Raw genomic sequence first — 17,599 nt, 5'->3', positions numbered from 1 at the left:
AAATAAATATTAAAAATTTTAAAATAAAAATTTTAAAAATAGTTTCAAAAAGTATTTTCGAATTACAAAAAGAAAATTTGAAAAAAAATTTGAAAATTTTTTTTTTAAAAAAGTTCGAATTTGAAAAAATATAATCTAAAACTATAAAAAAATATTTTTTTAATTTTTTTATATATCTAGGGAATTAGGGTCCTTTTACCTATTAAATGAAATATTTTAGTAATTTTCTTCCTTGTGGTCTATTTTTGTGATCAAAAATTGAAAAATTATATATTTAAAAGAATTTCCCATCATTTAATGGAAACCTATTTTATCTGATGGCTAACTAAAATGCTTAATAATGTTTTTACTTCAAAAAGTCCAGAAATTTGAGTCCCAAAACTGCAATTTCTCCAGATTAATGAATGTAAATTAGAAAACATATCCAACGTGGAACAAGAAAAATCCTTTTAAAAAAAGTGGGACAAGAAAAATCGGTTTTAGAAGTTCCGTTTAAATGCGGGATTATTGCAAATATGACTTAAAACTTGAAGTCAAACATAAAACTAACCCATGTTTTTTTTTGGAACTTTGACTTGCCTCTTTCACCCTAAAGTTCAGATTATTCACGAAAATACATCATTTTTTTTTTCTTTTCGAAAATGCATATTTTACTCTATCACCCTCATCTTCCTCAAGTACTAACAATATTGTCATTGCCATCAATACACCAACCACCATGAACAACTAATTTGAAGCTCTTAATGCACCTAAAAGTTGATTTACACTTTTTTTTTCTCAATTATTATGAACTAAAAACAACATCTCTTTCACTTTTTCTCCATATTCATCCAAAAAACCCAAGGTTTTGATTCTAAATTTTTTATAGTTCATAGAGCCATTGAAACTTACGATTCTTGGTGGGTCACTTTTTTTTTGTTGAGATTTTGGGTTTTTGGAGAAGATTTATGTGTGCTAAACAAGTTATTTCACTGGTTGAACAAAACATTGATCTTTTTAATTTTCTTATTTTGTATTATCTTCTTAGAGATTCTTATATAATAGAAATTTGTCTTATATTTATCTAGGATCGCTCTTCTTTTACATATATATATACAGTCACCGTGTGTACTACATTTTAAATCTGTCTATTTATTAAAAATATAATAGAAAAATATTTGCATATAATTCACCAATTATTTTTCTGTGTTCAATAAGAAAGAAGAACATTAACAATTAATTTACATATAACTAGACTTGTCAATAAAATTAATTTATGTTTATATTAAGAACAATTTTCTAAAATCTATCAATAAAATTAACTTTATTTTTAACATTTATTTTCTTGTAAATTTACATACATTGTTAATAATATATCGGTATTATTTTATTGAAAATATGGTATATTATTTTAGTAATTTAAAAAAATTCAAATAAATTGTAAGTCAAATTTTTTTAAAAATAGTTTATAGATTTAAAAATAAATAAATCATTCATGCAATTTTAGAATAACAAAAATCTAAAATAATTCAAAAACTAAAAAAAAAAAAGTTAAAATTTAAATAACCAATCGTGTTTATCGAAAATCTAAAATATATTGTAAAATCAAAAACCAAAAATAAAAACTAAAATGTATAAACTAGAAACTAAAAACCAAAAACCAAAAACCAAAATCTAAAAACCATTTAAACAATCATCACCTAAACATAATTTTGGGTGGATCTCAAAGCACTTGCATATGAAAGCTAACCATTTATCTCGTGGCCAAAAATGAGTTTAATCATGTGGTGGAAAGTCTTTTTCTTTTCTATTGTTAAACGTATAACGTATATGCATAATTCTGCATTTTAATATGCTCTTTGTACTCAAACGGATTTATTTTCTTCTAAAGCGACCTAAAACCTGAAAATATTTGATATATAACTAAATGACTCTAAAACATTCACTTTGACTAGATAAAAATTTCAAAAAATGTTAGAAACTGGTAAAATCCCAATTTATCAAAACTTTTCTTCAATATTAACAACCATCTCTATAATTACAATACTAAAGATTTGAAACGTATGAACCATCAATGCATATATCTCAGACTCAATCACCTAGAACGTTTAGTTGCTCCTACCAGAAAATCTACTTGTTTAGGAATGAATTGCGACAAAGAAATACCAACTAGTACACGACTTCTCAGATCAGTTTTAATATAATGGTAAGAGTTAATATCTCATTTCATAAGTGGCTGAATGATGTAGTGGAAACTATGATAACACAAAGATATTTCTTTAGTATAAGAATTTCCGAATAAACTGAACCTTGTTAAATTCGTTAAGATCTTTTTAAATCTACCGAAAACAAGAAATAAAAAGAAATCTCTCAATTTTATTAATTGATCAATAACTAAATACAATTCTTGGAATAAAATACCTATTTATATGAAAACCAAATAACTTGAAATATCTTTAAAATAATTATAACTAATTAAGATAAAAATCAGAATAAATAATAATCTAGATAATTAAGATATCTAGAGTATATCAAAATATCTCTCTGCATTACTGCATCACTGAAGCAGAAAATTCACTAAATGGTAATACTAAATTAATTTAAAGGTTAATGGTTTATAGATTATTATAAAGTGGTATTGCCCATTATGAAATGATATTGCAAATTGAGATGGTATATTCATAAACTAAATAAAATTCATAAACTAAACTTAGATATAGCGTCATAGGCGCATAAATTTTCCTACCATTATTGCTATCCAAATAGTGTTAACTGGTTGCTCATCATCCACGAACCACAGGGTGCACAATTTCTACGGTTTCCCATCATTAGCAAATAAAGTAGCTAAATGCCTAACTTTTTGGGTGAAAAATATAAAATTGTATTATCAATTTTGATTTTTGGCAGAAAATTACAAAAATACTAGTAGTAGAAAGAGATGAAAAATCTACCACAAAACAAAGTGCTAGAAGCATATATACAAATCGTTACACAAAACTAAAAGAATATATATACAGGTCAATGTTATTTCTTACAAATCTATAAATATAAATTTACTGATGAATTTAAAAAAAATATATGTTATTTTTTTCTTTTTGAAAATGGGAGGCAAGTCAAAATAATAATAAGGTTTGTTTAGCTTTAATTTTACTAGTGTGTGGATTTAGTTATAGTAATTCTTGATTCTTTCTATAGTTCTAAATTTCTACGTAGAAATGTAAAATTTATTGATCAAAAACAAAAATTTCTGATTAAATCTAGCTAATTTTATAGCTAGTGTTCTTGTAAACAATTGTAATTTTTGTAACTATTATGAATAATAGTGCTCATGAAGAAATTATAAGGAATTGATATGTTACATATTAGCAATTCTTGATAGTTACATGAATTACATAATATACCTATAGAGTATGAAGCTCAGTGACTACATTAGATGTTTACATATATCAAGTTTACACAAGTTAACTAATGACTAATATTTCGCACAACAAAAAAAAAAACTAACGACTAATATATCTTTATCCTTAAGATGGAAGGAATTAAGTGACTCCAATCTTGGACATGATTTCTGTGAACCGTGGTCGTGCAAGAGCCTTGGTGAGAGCGCATCCGAGTTGGTTCCTTATGGAGACATGTGTGAGACATAGAGCCTCTGCTTGAACATTATCCAGAATGAAGTGGTAGTCTAACACAATGTTCTTCATCCTTGAGTAGAAAACTGGATTGGCATACATGTACGTAGCTCCAATGTTGTCGAAGAATATCACTAGAGTAGTCTGTAAGGTGATGCCAAGATCTGTGAGAAGAGAACATACCAATTGAATCTTAGAGGTAGTGTTGGCTACATCGTGATATTCAGTTTCAGTGGATGAGCGCACAACACCCCGCTATTTCTTAGAGCTACAGGAGATCATATTGGCACCTAGATACAACACATAAGCATTAGGTGATGTATAGTCATCAACATTGCCTCCCAATCTGCTTCTGAGTAGGCATGAAGAGTCAATGGTGTATTTTCTCGAATGTATATTCCACGAGCTGCTGTGCATGCGCGTTTTACAGCCTGCCAACAGAGGTCCATGGGTTTATGCTTTGAATTGAGACATATTTTTGATAGCATAAACTATATCCAGACGGGTAAAGTCAAGGTACTGAAGACTGCCAAGAACTGTCTTGAACTCTGTTGGCGATTCAAGTGGTGTACCAGCGTTAATTGATAGTTTCGGAGTTGGAGATATAGGAGTGGACACCTGACATGCTTGCAACATGTTGATGCGCGTAAGAAGATCATTCACATTTTTTGCATCAAATGAAGTCCTTTGTTAGGTTGCCTGTATGCCGAAAAATAACTCAGCTCACCAGGATCCTGAGAAACATATAGAAAGATTAGAAATAAAAGACGTTACCAGACCAGTGCTGCTACACGTAATGATCATGTCATCTACATATAAAAAGATGTATATGATGTACTGCCCATGTTCTTGATGAAGAGAGACGTTTCTGCAGCAGAATTAACAAATTGTTAAGTGAGAAGGTATTGCCGTAATTCTTGATACCATGATTGTAGAGCTTGTTTCAAGCTATAAAGTACTTTTCGTAGGTGGCAATCATATTGAGAATGATCATGATCGATGAAACCCTAAGGTTGAGTGACATATACCTCATCTTTCAAAGTTGCCTGAAAAATGCGTTATTAATATCGATTTGACAGGTAATCCATCTCTTGTTCATGGTAATGTGCAACACTGTCCGTATTGTGGTGGACTTGATTAATGGCCTAAACTTAGTGTAAAACCATGTCCATATAGCTGACTGAAGCCTTTCGCGACCATTCGCACCTTGTACCTATCAAGTTCACCGTTAGGTTTATATTTCAAAGTAAGACCCACTTACAGCCGATGATGTTTATGTCGTCAATTGCCGCAACTAACTCAGAAGTACTATTGCGTATCTGAGCATTGATCTCATCGCACATCACTTATCGCCAATATGAATTTTGTAACGCTTCTACTAATTTTTAAGGAAATTTTGCTTTAAGGGGATTGGTTGAGATGATAATAGAAAGTTTGTTTTTTGGTTTGGTGATGTTATTTTTCAATCTGGTTCTCATTGGATGGTTATTTGGCTGTGGTGGTGGTACCGGTTGTGATGGTTGGGAAGGTTCTCTATTTTATGTTAGTGAAACAAGGGTAGGGAAAGATGGTTGAGTTTCTATTATCGAAGATGAAATATGTGGAGATAGAGGTGGGGTTGGTCATGATGTCTGACCAGTTGCAGTTATTGGTGTCGATTGGTTTTGAAGTGTTGCAGGAGCCGCTGTTTGTGTTGCGACTGTAGACGATGGTTGAGTTAGTGAAATGTTGTCTTTCTGTTGCAGCTCAGGTTTGTGAGGATCATAGCGCGAGGGAGTTGCGGCAGAGATGTAGCAAGTGTCCCAGTTAGTATTGTGTTTATAGAAGAGCCAGGGATTCCAGTCGGTTCTGTGATTGGTTCTAAGGTCATTGTTGGTTTCGTCGAAGCAAAGGGGAAGCTTTCCTCTACGAACTGAACATGTCTTGATACATATATGGCCAGTATATTTATCCAAGAATAAGTATGCACTATGACTTAAGGAGTATCCGATAAAGACACAAGAAAGATAGTGAACATAAAGTTTGTGACTCGTGTAAGGTTGTAGCCCCAGGAAACACAAACACCGAAAGACCCTTGGCTTGAGATAGTTAGATTCTTGACCAAATAACTCGGCATATGGATACTCATTTTCCAGAACTAGTGTGATCATCCTGTTGATAAGTTACATAGCGGTAGAGAAACCATAGCTTCAGTAGGTTCCTGGCATCGATGCTTGACGGAGCAAAGTGAGTCCAGTCTCAACGAGGTGATGATAATTTTTTTCGAAAAAATCATTATGTTTAGGACTGTGTGGAGGGGAGGTGAGATGAGAAATACCATGCTGAGCTAGATATGACTGTAAGGCTATAAATTTACCACCAATATCGGAGTATCGGAGTAGAGAGTTCCAATTTAGGTTTTGAATTTACTCTCCACTAGCGCCTTGAATATCACAAACATATCATGGCCTTGGGACTTCTGTTTCAGCGGATAAATCCAAGTGTATTGAATGTAGAGATCGACAATAACCATGTAATATTTGTAGTTGTCAACAAAAACAATTACAGAGGTCCACATGCCAGTCTAGGAGTACTGTAGTTGGTTGTTTGAGACAATTTTGTTTGAACAAAAAAGCATCTTGTGGTTTTATTAATATAACAATCCAACATGAATAGTATTTCGGTGAAGATAAAGAAATGTGTATAAATGTTTTTTACATGAGTGCTTTTAAAATAGGTAAAGCTGGGTGGCCAAGAGGAAATATCAGTTTTTGGGAGGGTGGGGCGAAGAGGGAGGTTGGATTGGTAATTGACTGGCCACTCATAGAGCTCAATATTGGTTTTGCCTTGTAGAAATTGAACCCCTGTGATAAAATCTTTCACCTGAAAATGGAAAAGAAATAATTCAACAGAAACCTTGTTAGTGTTGCACAACTGGTAAACCGAGATCAGATTTCACTGAACTTTAGGCACATATAGAATATCTTTTAAATCTAGTGAACGATTAGTAGAGAGTAAGGCAGAACCAGTACGGATAATCTGTAACCCAATACCACCAGCAGTCAGAACTTTTTCACCACCGTTGTAGCCCCACTATCCAATAACCATTTACCTGCATTATATGGTTAAGCCGCTGCTAAATGAGCTCGTGGTTGCCAAGGAAGATAGAATGAGACCGATGACTGAGACGAGTTCCTATAGGCATTCAGAATCTAAAGTTGAAAACAACAACGTGCACTATGACCATGAACCCCACAAATCTGACACTTCCCGGGGTAAGGATGTAGGTGTACTGGTGGTTTTCTTAATTTTCATTATATCAAACAATATTTTGGAATATGAATTAGTTGCTACTTTGGCGGCTTCTCTAAATGGCTGGAGACGAAATTGACTCGATCTTTTTGAGTCGAGAGGACTTTCAAGATGGACAGCATATTTGTCAGTCCATGCAACAGGTCTCTTCATTTTCAACTGCCGGGTTAACATATTGGGGGATCTAAAAGAAATTTTAATCAGAGGTATTATCATGAATTTTGAGTTACTTAAATGCATTTTCTTATAATTTGAGATACTTTTTAAAAGAAAATCAAAATATTTAAGTAATATTAAAAAAATCAAAGTTTAACCGAGAACACGTGATTCAGTTGGTTGTAACCTACGTACAATCCTGCTAACATAGATGATAGATATCCCTAACTTAGACACTGCAAATGGCAACAAGAAAATGAAGTTAATCTGGTAGACATGTTTAAATCAGAATCTCAGTGGAAAGACAATCACAATTCAAAGTTATATAGTGACCGTAGCGTCAAGGGTTAGCAGCATATACAATCCCCACTAGAACAAACTATAGTACAAACCTCTAGACTACTAGAGTACATGGCTTGGTCTTTTTTTTTTTTTTTTTTTTGATAATTTTGTGTGAAGGATAATTCTATCTTAAATTTAAAAAAAAATATTTAGACGGAATAAAACAGAAATATATAAAATACAAAAAAATCACATATATTATTTATCAATTGAATTATAGAAAGTAGCAATATTGGTCACCTTCTCTAAACAATATGCTACATATCTCAAATGAAACAAAGACTCACACCTATTGGTTTTGTCTTCTCATGGTAAACAATATTCGTTGACACTGCAAAACTATTATTAGAGGAACTTAACATATCCATGGTATCAAGTTAAAACCTAGCTTATTTACCAATATATTCGACAAAATGTTATTTTCTAGTGACTTCTATGAGTGTTATATATACTCAATCACATTACATCAGTGCAACACACACAATTGACTGAAAATCCTCTTTTTCATATTGAACCCACTAATAAATGAGTTCGCATCAGTATTTCAAAATCCGAAATAATACCCACCGTACCTATATAGACTGCCTCGTCAGAAAATCTGAAAACTCAAGAAGCAAGCAAATGATCATATATATCAATTGAACAATAAAACGAAGATCAATAATTAGAAGCTTCCTACGATAACATTTATCAACACTTATCTGACGGATGTGAGAAATATAATGCAGAAATATATGATAAAATACGACAAGTAAAAGACACAAAAATTTAATATGATTCACCAAATTATTTACATCTTTAAACAAAGAAGTATATGTAAGTGGGTGACCCCTTTCCCGAAGAGAGAATGTGAAAGCTTCGGTGGTCTGTTTATCTGAGTTAGCAGCAGATTCGAATTTGGGTTTCTTAGAGATCCACAGAACGCTTTGTGCCACCCGACCACTGACGCGTGGTTAATATTCTGACAGATTCGTGGGCTTATATCCACTAAAAATGACTAAGCAGAATATCATTGTCCATATAGGAGTAACCTTAAACTATTTGGATTGGGGGTGTCTTCATCTCCCTGGACTCCCTGACTCAGTGACCGGGTAATGTAATATGTATGTTGTCTGATGCTACTGGGTCAGACAAGATTCAAAGCATTTAAGTTTAAGAAAAAATTACACTCAAAGGTAGTTTATGTCTTTTTATTATATTATAGGACAGTTGTTGTTCTTAAGTTAGTTTTTGGTGACTATAAGCTAACTGCGTTTCTTTTTGAAACTAAATGGGTCACACAAAATCAGTGTATTAACACAAACTAACTTCAACCACACATCTTTTTTCCCACTCTACGGTTCAGATTTATTTATGTACTTTTAATATCAATGGTCAAGATTCATTATATTTTCTACATTCATCTTTTTCATTTTCTGTTTTCTTCTTCTTCGTCTTCTTCTTTCCAAATGATTCATTTTTTAATAAATTGAAATCTTTTTCTTTAGGTATTTTTTAAAGAAAACTTGTATTTAATCACTATCACTATTACTTAATCTATCTTTTAGGATATGTGAAGTTACATTTCTGATGGTGGTGTGACAGTGGCGTATACAACGGCGTAAACAGTAAAGACGTAGATGATGGTAAAGACGACATAGAAGGAACATTACCCGCCATGGAGCAGACTGTGAAAATCAAGAAATTCACCCACCAGGCATTTTCATATGAGACACCACCAATAAATTAAGGTTTCTCCGCCATAACGCCTTCATATGGGACACTTACAAGAAATTCATCCCTCTGTCGCTCCGCCACATCGCGTCCGATGGCAAATAAACCTCAAAATCTGGCCATCTTCTCCTTCCTCCATCATCAACGAGCTTCGCATAGTCACTGCTGATTACAGAAGAAGGTTGCCACTTTCCCTATGAATACATTCTCTCCATAAGAACAATCAAAGATTTTGTCTTTATGATAAAGTTTCGATTTTTATGTGTTTTTTGTTAGATATGCTGCTTTAAGAAGGAGACTCTTGACTGATCCACATTTCTGATGAGACTTGTAGTTTGAAAATTTGTAGTTTTACTAATAAAGCGTAGTTTTACTAATAAAGTGTACATGTTAATGTTTGAAAATTGGTGTACAGTGTGTACTTTTATAATTTATTGTACATGTGGATAGTAAAATCTATGTGTACACGTCGATGTTATTGGATGTACAAATCTTACAACTTGCAAATTATATTATAGATTTGCGTATGTCTATTTAAGTAATGTTAGTATTGCTTCATGGCTTGATCCTTTGAATAATAATTAGTTTGTCAAAATCTTTTTTCAAGAAAACATGTTTATATCTATGATGGTGGTATAATCATGATGTATACAATGATGACAACATTGTGATCGATTCAAGCTTCAACCATGGCGTTTATGTCTTCTCGCGTCGCCGTTCTCTGTTATTGTTTCAAAACCGCAGGGGAGCCTTGACCAAGCTCAAAACCGCAGGGGCGTATAAGTGATGTCCACATGTACGCTGAATTTTAACATTATCCATGCGTACAAAATAACATGTGTACACCTAAATCCAGTAAGAGACTGAGCTACAAAATCAATCGGAAAGTGATAGAGTATCTCAGATAGTACGGATGGTGGTTTTAAGTTATCCAAATCATGGTCTCATCATGTTCCAGTAGAAGAGATCAAGCAAATTCAAACCTTGTCTTATCTCTGGCGATGTTTACTCAAAAGCCAACTTCTGAAGGAGGTTAAACCACCGTGATGCCACCGCATCCTTCGTCGGTTCGGTTGAAATGTTTCACACCGTCGAGGAAATGTAAAACTTGTGGTTGGAAACGTTTGCAGCAAGGGCTTTGTTCACATCAACATTGTGTTCAGGTGACGATGGTACAAAAAGAATCCGGCAAATGATTTTAGGAAGACCATGATGATCACTCAGCTTCTTCATCTTCATCCTCTTTTGCAATTAAAACCATTATTTTATAGATTTTCTTTTGAAATTAAAATTGTTTCTAGTTACAGAGAAAAATATATATTAAAAACTGTAGAATCCATTTAGTTTCAAGAATGAGCTTAGATAGCTTGTTATTGCAAAAAAACTACCTTAAGAGCAATAGCTGCCTTATAATGTAATAAACGCATAAACTGTCCTATAGTGTAAACCACTTTTTTTATTGATAAAGTTGACACATTTCCTGTGAGTTTAATGAACTTCAAGATTTTATCACCCCCCAACCCCCCCCCCCCCCCCCTCCCCCCCCCCCTCCCCAAACCCAATTGATTTGTCATGGATGTATGGTCGCAACGGCGATAAACACATGTTATGCTCGACCATCTAGGTAGCTATCTGGATCTAGAAGCACATATTCAATCCTTAACACGAGATACTTATACTAATGTCATGTTTTGCGGAGCAGGAACTGGATCAATGCTTATGCTTGCATGAAAAGGTAGTGAATAATAAAGTAGCTTTGATCTCATCCAAACATATGCTGCGGCTAAGTTTTTTAAGTGGTGATTCCTTTAATGCTCTTAGAATAAACGAGCCTTGGCCTTCTTTGTTCACGATCAGATCTGGTGTCCTTTTGGAATCTTGAATCCAGTCACAATGAATTTATAATCAATAAACACACTATATGAGTATGTATATATATTGCATAACGAAAGTGTCCACATATATTATAGGTACAACTTTTTACCAAAAAAAAATAAAAAAATATAGGTACAACCGTGGCCGAGTCATAAGAACAAGAAAATAGCTATTGTGGTTTAGTTGTCCTCCACAGTTTCAAAAGGGGACACTGTGAAATAATGCAGCTAGTGAGATTTTCGGTGGTGGAAAATTAACAAACCATATTGGGGAATATATAAAAGGTACTTTCTACTCTTCCCCCTTTATATTTTTATATTTTTAGTCGCACTAATGTATTTAAATGACGTTCGAACAGTCCACTCCATAAAATTTATTTACTTAGGTACGTTTGATTTTAGTCGAATAGATGTTTATCCCCTATAAACTAATTGAGAAACATTTAAAAAAAGTTATAACATGTAGTTTATACTAATTAAAAAAGTGCTATGCTGAGTTGTCACGTAATTAGAATGCTAATTTTGCTTACAAGGCGGCTTGAGAATCAATTGAAAATTTTGTTAGTCCAAAATTAAATTACTAAAAAATGTTATATTATATAGTATGTCCATTATGAACCATCATTTATCAAATTGAAATTATTATACATTTTTTCCATAAATAAAACCTACGGAATTATCTAATATGATTAAGATATATATGGCAATTAATGATTCTAAATATTAAAGATTTGCTAATAATTTGTATATTTTCTATCATTTTTTTAATTATTTATTATTAAAATAAATTACAAAATTACATTAATCATATAATAAAAATTTAGATTTTTTTGTATATGTTGTATTTTGAATTTTTCAAAACGAGAATAAATTATTAAAACTGTTAAAAGTCTCACATAAACTTTTGTGATCAAGTTTAATTTTTTCTCTCTATAGTAAGATACAATGATTATAAAATCATATAAATATATAATTTTATTATATATATATATATATTTCATATCGTTGAAATTAAACTATACATCATATGAAAATACATATTTATATTTTGATATCTGATTGAACATATATTGAAAAGTTAATATTTTAGTTTTGAAATCTTCATTGTTTTTTCTAAATAATTATATATTATTAAAATCACTAAACATTCCACATTAAAAATCGTTGGTGTAAAATTTTATTACACAAATATGCAAATAATCGTAAAATCATATGAGTAGAAACCTCATTGAATAAATATTCATATTAAAAGTATACTATATATCTATGTTAATATCATTTAAATTTATTTATATATCATATATGATAGATAAGATTGATTGTTTTGATTTATTTACCAAAAATGTTTGCGAATAAACAAAAGATATCAATTTATTTATATGCGCACACCAATTTATTATATAATAGTATTTGATTTCTTAGTTGTTTAATATATAATTATTATTTTATTATTTTATAATATGCTGAAAAACATAAAATAAGTAATAAATATAAAATATATATTCTGCACAAGGCGCGGATCTTAACCTATGTATATATCTCTTTAATAATTTTAAATCTTAAATATTTTTTAAATCTTAGGCCAAAACAAAATAACGAAATGAGAATAAACTCAAAAATCAATATTTATATCGAGCAATAAGCAAAATTAAAAAAGCAACACAAAAATGAGAAAAATATTGAAGATAGATAGGATTGACACGTGAACGTAAACTTCTCATAACCATAATTAACTTTTAAATTGCTAAATCATGGTATAAAACCGAACAGACATAGTTTAATTATAACCAAAGAGTAGGTCTGATTTTTTTCGGCCTAAACGTTAGGTTCTTATGCGATAAGTGATTTTTTTACCTAAAATATTTTTAAAAATGGAATCACCTCATCAGTAAAAAAATTATGTAATTAACAAAAAGTTTTTTAAAAAATTGTTTAAGGGCCAAAAATATTAATTCGATCAAGAATATAAATTTTATTTTTTCATACGATATTTCTTAAATAATTTTTATATAAATTCATCATGCGCAAGACGCATGTGTTATCCTAGTATTATCCTAAAGCTGAATCACCAATATTCCTGGTGGATTTGTAGGTATTGGGAATTTTTTTTCCTATTTTCTTTTTATAATTAGACATCGAGAATCTTGGATCTCAGCTTCTACCCAAACACAACAGAGAATTTATACACTTGCAATCGATTCTCCTACGTTTCTTTCAAGAAAGATACGAAAAGAGTCATAAAGCCAAACTATTGTCAGAACTCAAAAAGCATCAGACAAGTATTCCAACTATTTCTCATCTCTTTTTCGATGCCATAATGCAATGCACTATTTGATTTAAAAAAAAACTCGTCGGTACTTGCATATACCACCACTTTCTCGTCCGCATATATCCCTTGTGTTTACCAGTTGTTTAAAAGAAAGAACTACTCTCATTTTTATTTTAAAATATTTAAAATTCAGATAAGAAATAATGATTTAAAAGTATAATTTTCAGTTAATTATATTTACAGAAGTTTGGATTGTTTTTTTAATTTGTTGAATATAAACTAAATTTTTATTTTGAGATGTCAAATACATTTTCAGCTTTTGGATATTACAAGAGTAATTTTCAATGCAAATTGTAAAGCTATTCATAAGTCTGACAAGGCTGTAATCTATACTATAGCGCACAATCATACTTTTAAAATCATTTAATTTTAATAAAACAATTGTTGTAAAAGTATGTAATTATAATATGCATTGCACTGATTAAAAATGTTTTGTAAATTTTACACTACATATGTTCATATTCATATATATATATATATATAATTTATTTATATTTGTGATACTTTTATAATTAAATCTACAATTTTATTTAAACATAATTTTAGTTTTTGATGTTGATGTTTTATAATCGACATCTTGAAACCGTCTTATATTAGTCAATTTCTTTTGCTGTTCTTATATTCGAAACAAAATAATTAGTTTTTTTACTCCGTTTTCTAATGACTATATATTTGACATGGTTTTTTTTTGAACTGTATATTTTACATGGTTGATGGAACAACATACAAAAACTATAATTGTAAAAACGTCTATCACAACATGATCCATTATATAATAAAATAATTTGATGTTGTTAATTTTTAACATTTTAATTTTATAAAACTAAAAATATAGTAATCTAATTTTTAATATTTAATTTTAAAAATATTCCATTTATAAATTAAATAACTAATATTAATTAAATTTTTATTTATTATAAGTGATTAAAATAAATATGTGAAATACATCGATTTGTGTTATTTTTTCTAGTTAGATGACATCAACAAAAATATGTATGTTAAGATTCTTAAACTGTCAAAAATAAATACATATCTATATGTGTTCAGATAGATGGTATATAAATTCCTCAACTTGAATATTTTAACTATAAAAATCAACTTGAATCTTACGTTTGGCTTACTATTATAGATGAATTAGTACCTCAACTAGTACATTTTTTTGGTGAATAATGAACAAATTAACAAAAAAAAACCAAAACGTTAACTTTACACTTCTAGACTTACCATCATAAATTGTTTACTATCTAATTATAATTTCTTGGCATCAAAATTTTATTTCATTATTCAATCATGAGGTGATCTTAGACCGGAACACAACAACCAATAAATAATAAATCCTTAAAAACAAACATCAGTTTTCTCTTTGTCAGTGATCGGGGCGGCTATCAACGACCCTTTTATCCGGTCAACTTGTGATTTTCTCTTTGTTTACACGACAAACCAAAGCCAAGTTTTAATATAGTCAAACAAATATTTGATGAAAATTTATTTCAACATTAAATAGTGTGTATATATATATATTATAATTCCAAACTCAACATCATACTGACATAAACAGATAGATTTTAGTCCACCAATCCCAAGAATTATTCGTATAAATGAATAAATAAGGTATTTGCTAAAACATTAAAACAACTGTTCTAATAAAAACTGTTATTTTTATTTCTAGCGTGCAATCCATTTTATGTGAAATCTACTAAGAAAGATCCGGTATAATGAACTAAAAACTGAAAATTTTATAGCTCAAGTCCAAATGGCTGATGGTTAAAAGTTACTTGTGTTAGTTATCTCTCTAATATGGATTATAGAATGTCCGTCAAATTGGTCACTTACATATCTCTCGAAATGAAGTTGAAAGACTGACTCACAGTTCCACTATTACCTATTTTCTTTTCTTTATAATTACTACTTGATCTTCTTTTCTTTCAACGGGGAAGTCTTCACCATTTCAATATACCGGAGGGGTTGACCTTGAACATGATCTATATGCATAATTAAATAGAATAATCAGCTCAAAAGTTACTTGTGTTAATTATCTCTCTAAGTTGATGTTTTTTAAAATAAGGATTATAGAATGTCAAATTGGTGACTTACAGATCTGTCGAAATTCAAAGACTGACTCACAGTTCCACTATTACATATCTTCTTTTCTTTTTAATTACTACTACTTGATCTTCTTTTCTTTTGTTCAAAAAAAAAAGATCTTCTTTTCTTTCAACGGAAGTCTTCGCCATTTCAATATAACGGAGAGGTTGACCATGAACATGATCTATATAAATAATTAAATAGAATAATCAGTTTATAATTACCGTTTATAATCTATATCTTATCCAAAAGGGTGATTAATTATATAGAAACGATTACCCTAGTCTTTGAATTATCTGGCATCCAGCTTCGTAATAAGAAAAAAATTACAAGTTATTCTATTTTATGTTCACGAAAAACGTTATATATTAATTCTTTTGTGACATTCATATTATGTCCCCAAAAGAATATGTTTGACATAAAATGTAGACGAACTTTTCTTAGATGAAAATAATTATAGGAAAATGAAAAATAACCATGTGTTTTGCCTTATTGAGGATTCACTCTGTTGTCTTTTTTTTTGTTCACTCACTCTGTTGTGTTCATGAGGAAAAACTCTTTTCAAATATGAAATTATCTCATCGTTATGCTTGGTCTTTCGTAAATGCTTTGAATGACAAAGTAAATGCTGATCTATGGATTTTAAATAGGGAAAATTATTTTTTAGGCCCAAAAAATGATAACTTTTATTAGGCTAATCTCATGTACTTTTATGTCCTATTAGTCTAAATAATTTCAAAATGACAATATTGCCCTTAATTTCAATTAAAAATTCGAAATTACAATTAATAAAACAATTGTTAAATATGAAAATATAATTTTTAACTAAAATAATTTTAAAACAAATATCTTAAAAATCCCCAAAAAAACTTAAAGTTCGAAGTTTTTTTTTTCTCAAAGGGATTGACCGGATTCCGTAAGAAACTGTTCGATAAGAACCGGTCGATCATGATAAATATATCCAGAACAACAAAAATATATGGAGCATATGCTGATCGACCAAGCCTAGGTCATTCGATCGCAGAAGCTCAACCCCACTTCGATCGATCGGTCGCGTCTTTGGGATCGATCGATCTCGTGCCCAGATAAGTCTTCCAAATCGATTTCCTGGTTTTTGTTGGTTAAATCCGGTTTAATTTTCACTTGATTTGAACCAAATAAACACGAGCTGAACTCATAAAACTCGATTTCTAGTCAATCAAAACCAATTTTTCTCTTTTCCTTGAAGAACAAAGGGGAGAAGAAGATGACATGAGAAGAAGTTTCCAAATCGATGCTTTAGTTTTTTAATTTAAAATTTGATTTTGTAAATCACGATTTGTTTAAATGATTTAATAAATATAAGGAAACTAAATATTTCCAAATATTCTCTTCCCATATTTTTGGAACTGATTATCCTTATCCATACAATCTGTATTCTACTATATTTAGAACACAGTAAACATGTTTGAAATTGATTTCTACTAGTTTTAGATTTATAGTATGTGTGGATTTCGATTTCTACAGATTTTAGATTTATAGTAATGTGTAGATTCCGTATTCTACAGATTAAGCGTGAAATATGTTTTCCAAATATTTTTAGATTACTATTATTTACGTAGATCACGTATTCTAAACATATTAGATTCAATGAAAAAAGTGGATTATATTTTCTAATATGTAGAATGTCAATTCTATTTTTTGTAGAACATAATATGAAATTATGATTTAAACATTTTTATAACTGGAAAAAAATACCAATAAGTTGATATAGGTATTTCATCAGTAGTTACAATTTTGAATTTTTTTTGTTTATAAAACTATTTATTTGATTTATTTTGGAAAATACTAAAGAGTATTAGAGGAAAAGATGATACAAAAACAAATTAGCCTAATAGGACATAATTATCATTTTTTTGGCCTAAAAAAATAATTTTGCCTTTTAAATAGTAGTTTGAATTTTGATTTAAATGACTTTTGTTAACAAAAATACGGGGAGTGAGAGATCTAACTAAATGAGGGATTTAAAAAAAAAAAAAAGATTGAAGTGCATGGAATAGAATAGAAGGACGCTGATGGCTCTTTTTTTCTTACGTCCGCTGATTGTTTTTCTCGTTGGGCATGTAATTTAGTGTACATAGCATAGCATATTAGCATGCGCAAAATGTTTGTACTCCCTCTTATATTTAAATGATTGATATTTTAATTTTGATTTTTGT

General features: G+C 30.3%; 1 long non-coding RNA gene across 1 annotated transcript; it reads left to right on the top strand.

Annotated features, from left to right (window-relative positions):
* The first annotated feature begins 78 nt into the window (after positions 1-78).
* On the top strand, positions 79-11,192 carry LOC103828741. The gene is made up of 2 exons (XR_004449579.1): positions 79-7,108; positions 8,948-11,192. It is a non-coding gene; the product is annotated as an uncharacterized LOC103828741 (long non-coding RNA).
* The last annotated feature ends 6,407 nt before the right edge of the window (positions 11,193-17,599 follow it).

This window comes from Brassica rapa, chromosome A07 (genome assembly GCF_000309985.2).
Source record: "Brassica rapa cultivar Chiifu-401-42 chromosome A07, CAAS_Brap_v3.01, whole genome shotgun sequence".
Classification (NCBI taxonomy): Eukaryota; Viridiplantae; Streptophyta; class Magnoliopsida; order Brassicales; family Brassicaceae; genus Brassica; species Brassica rapa.
The sequence above is the reverse complement of the archived record's forward strand: the minus strand, read 5'-3'. Positions and strand labels throughout refer to the sequence as shown.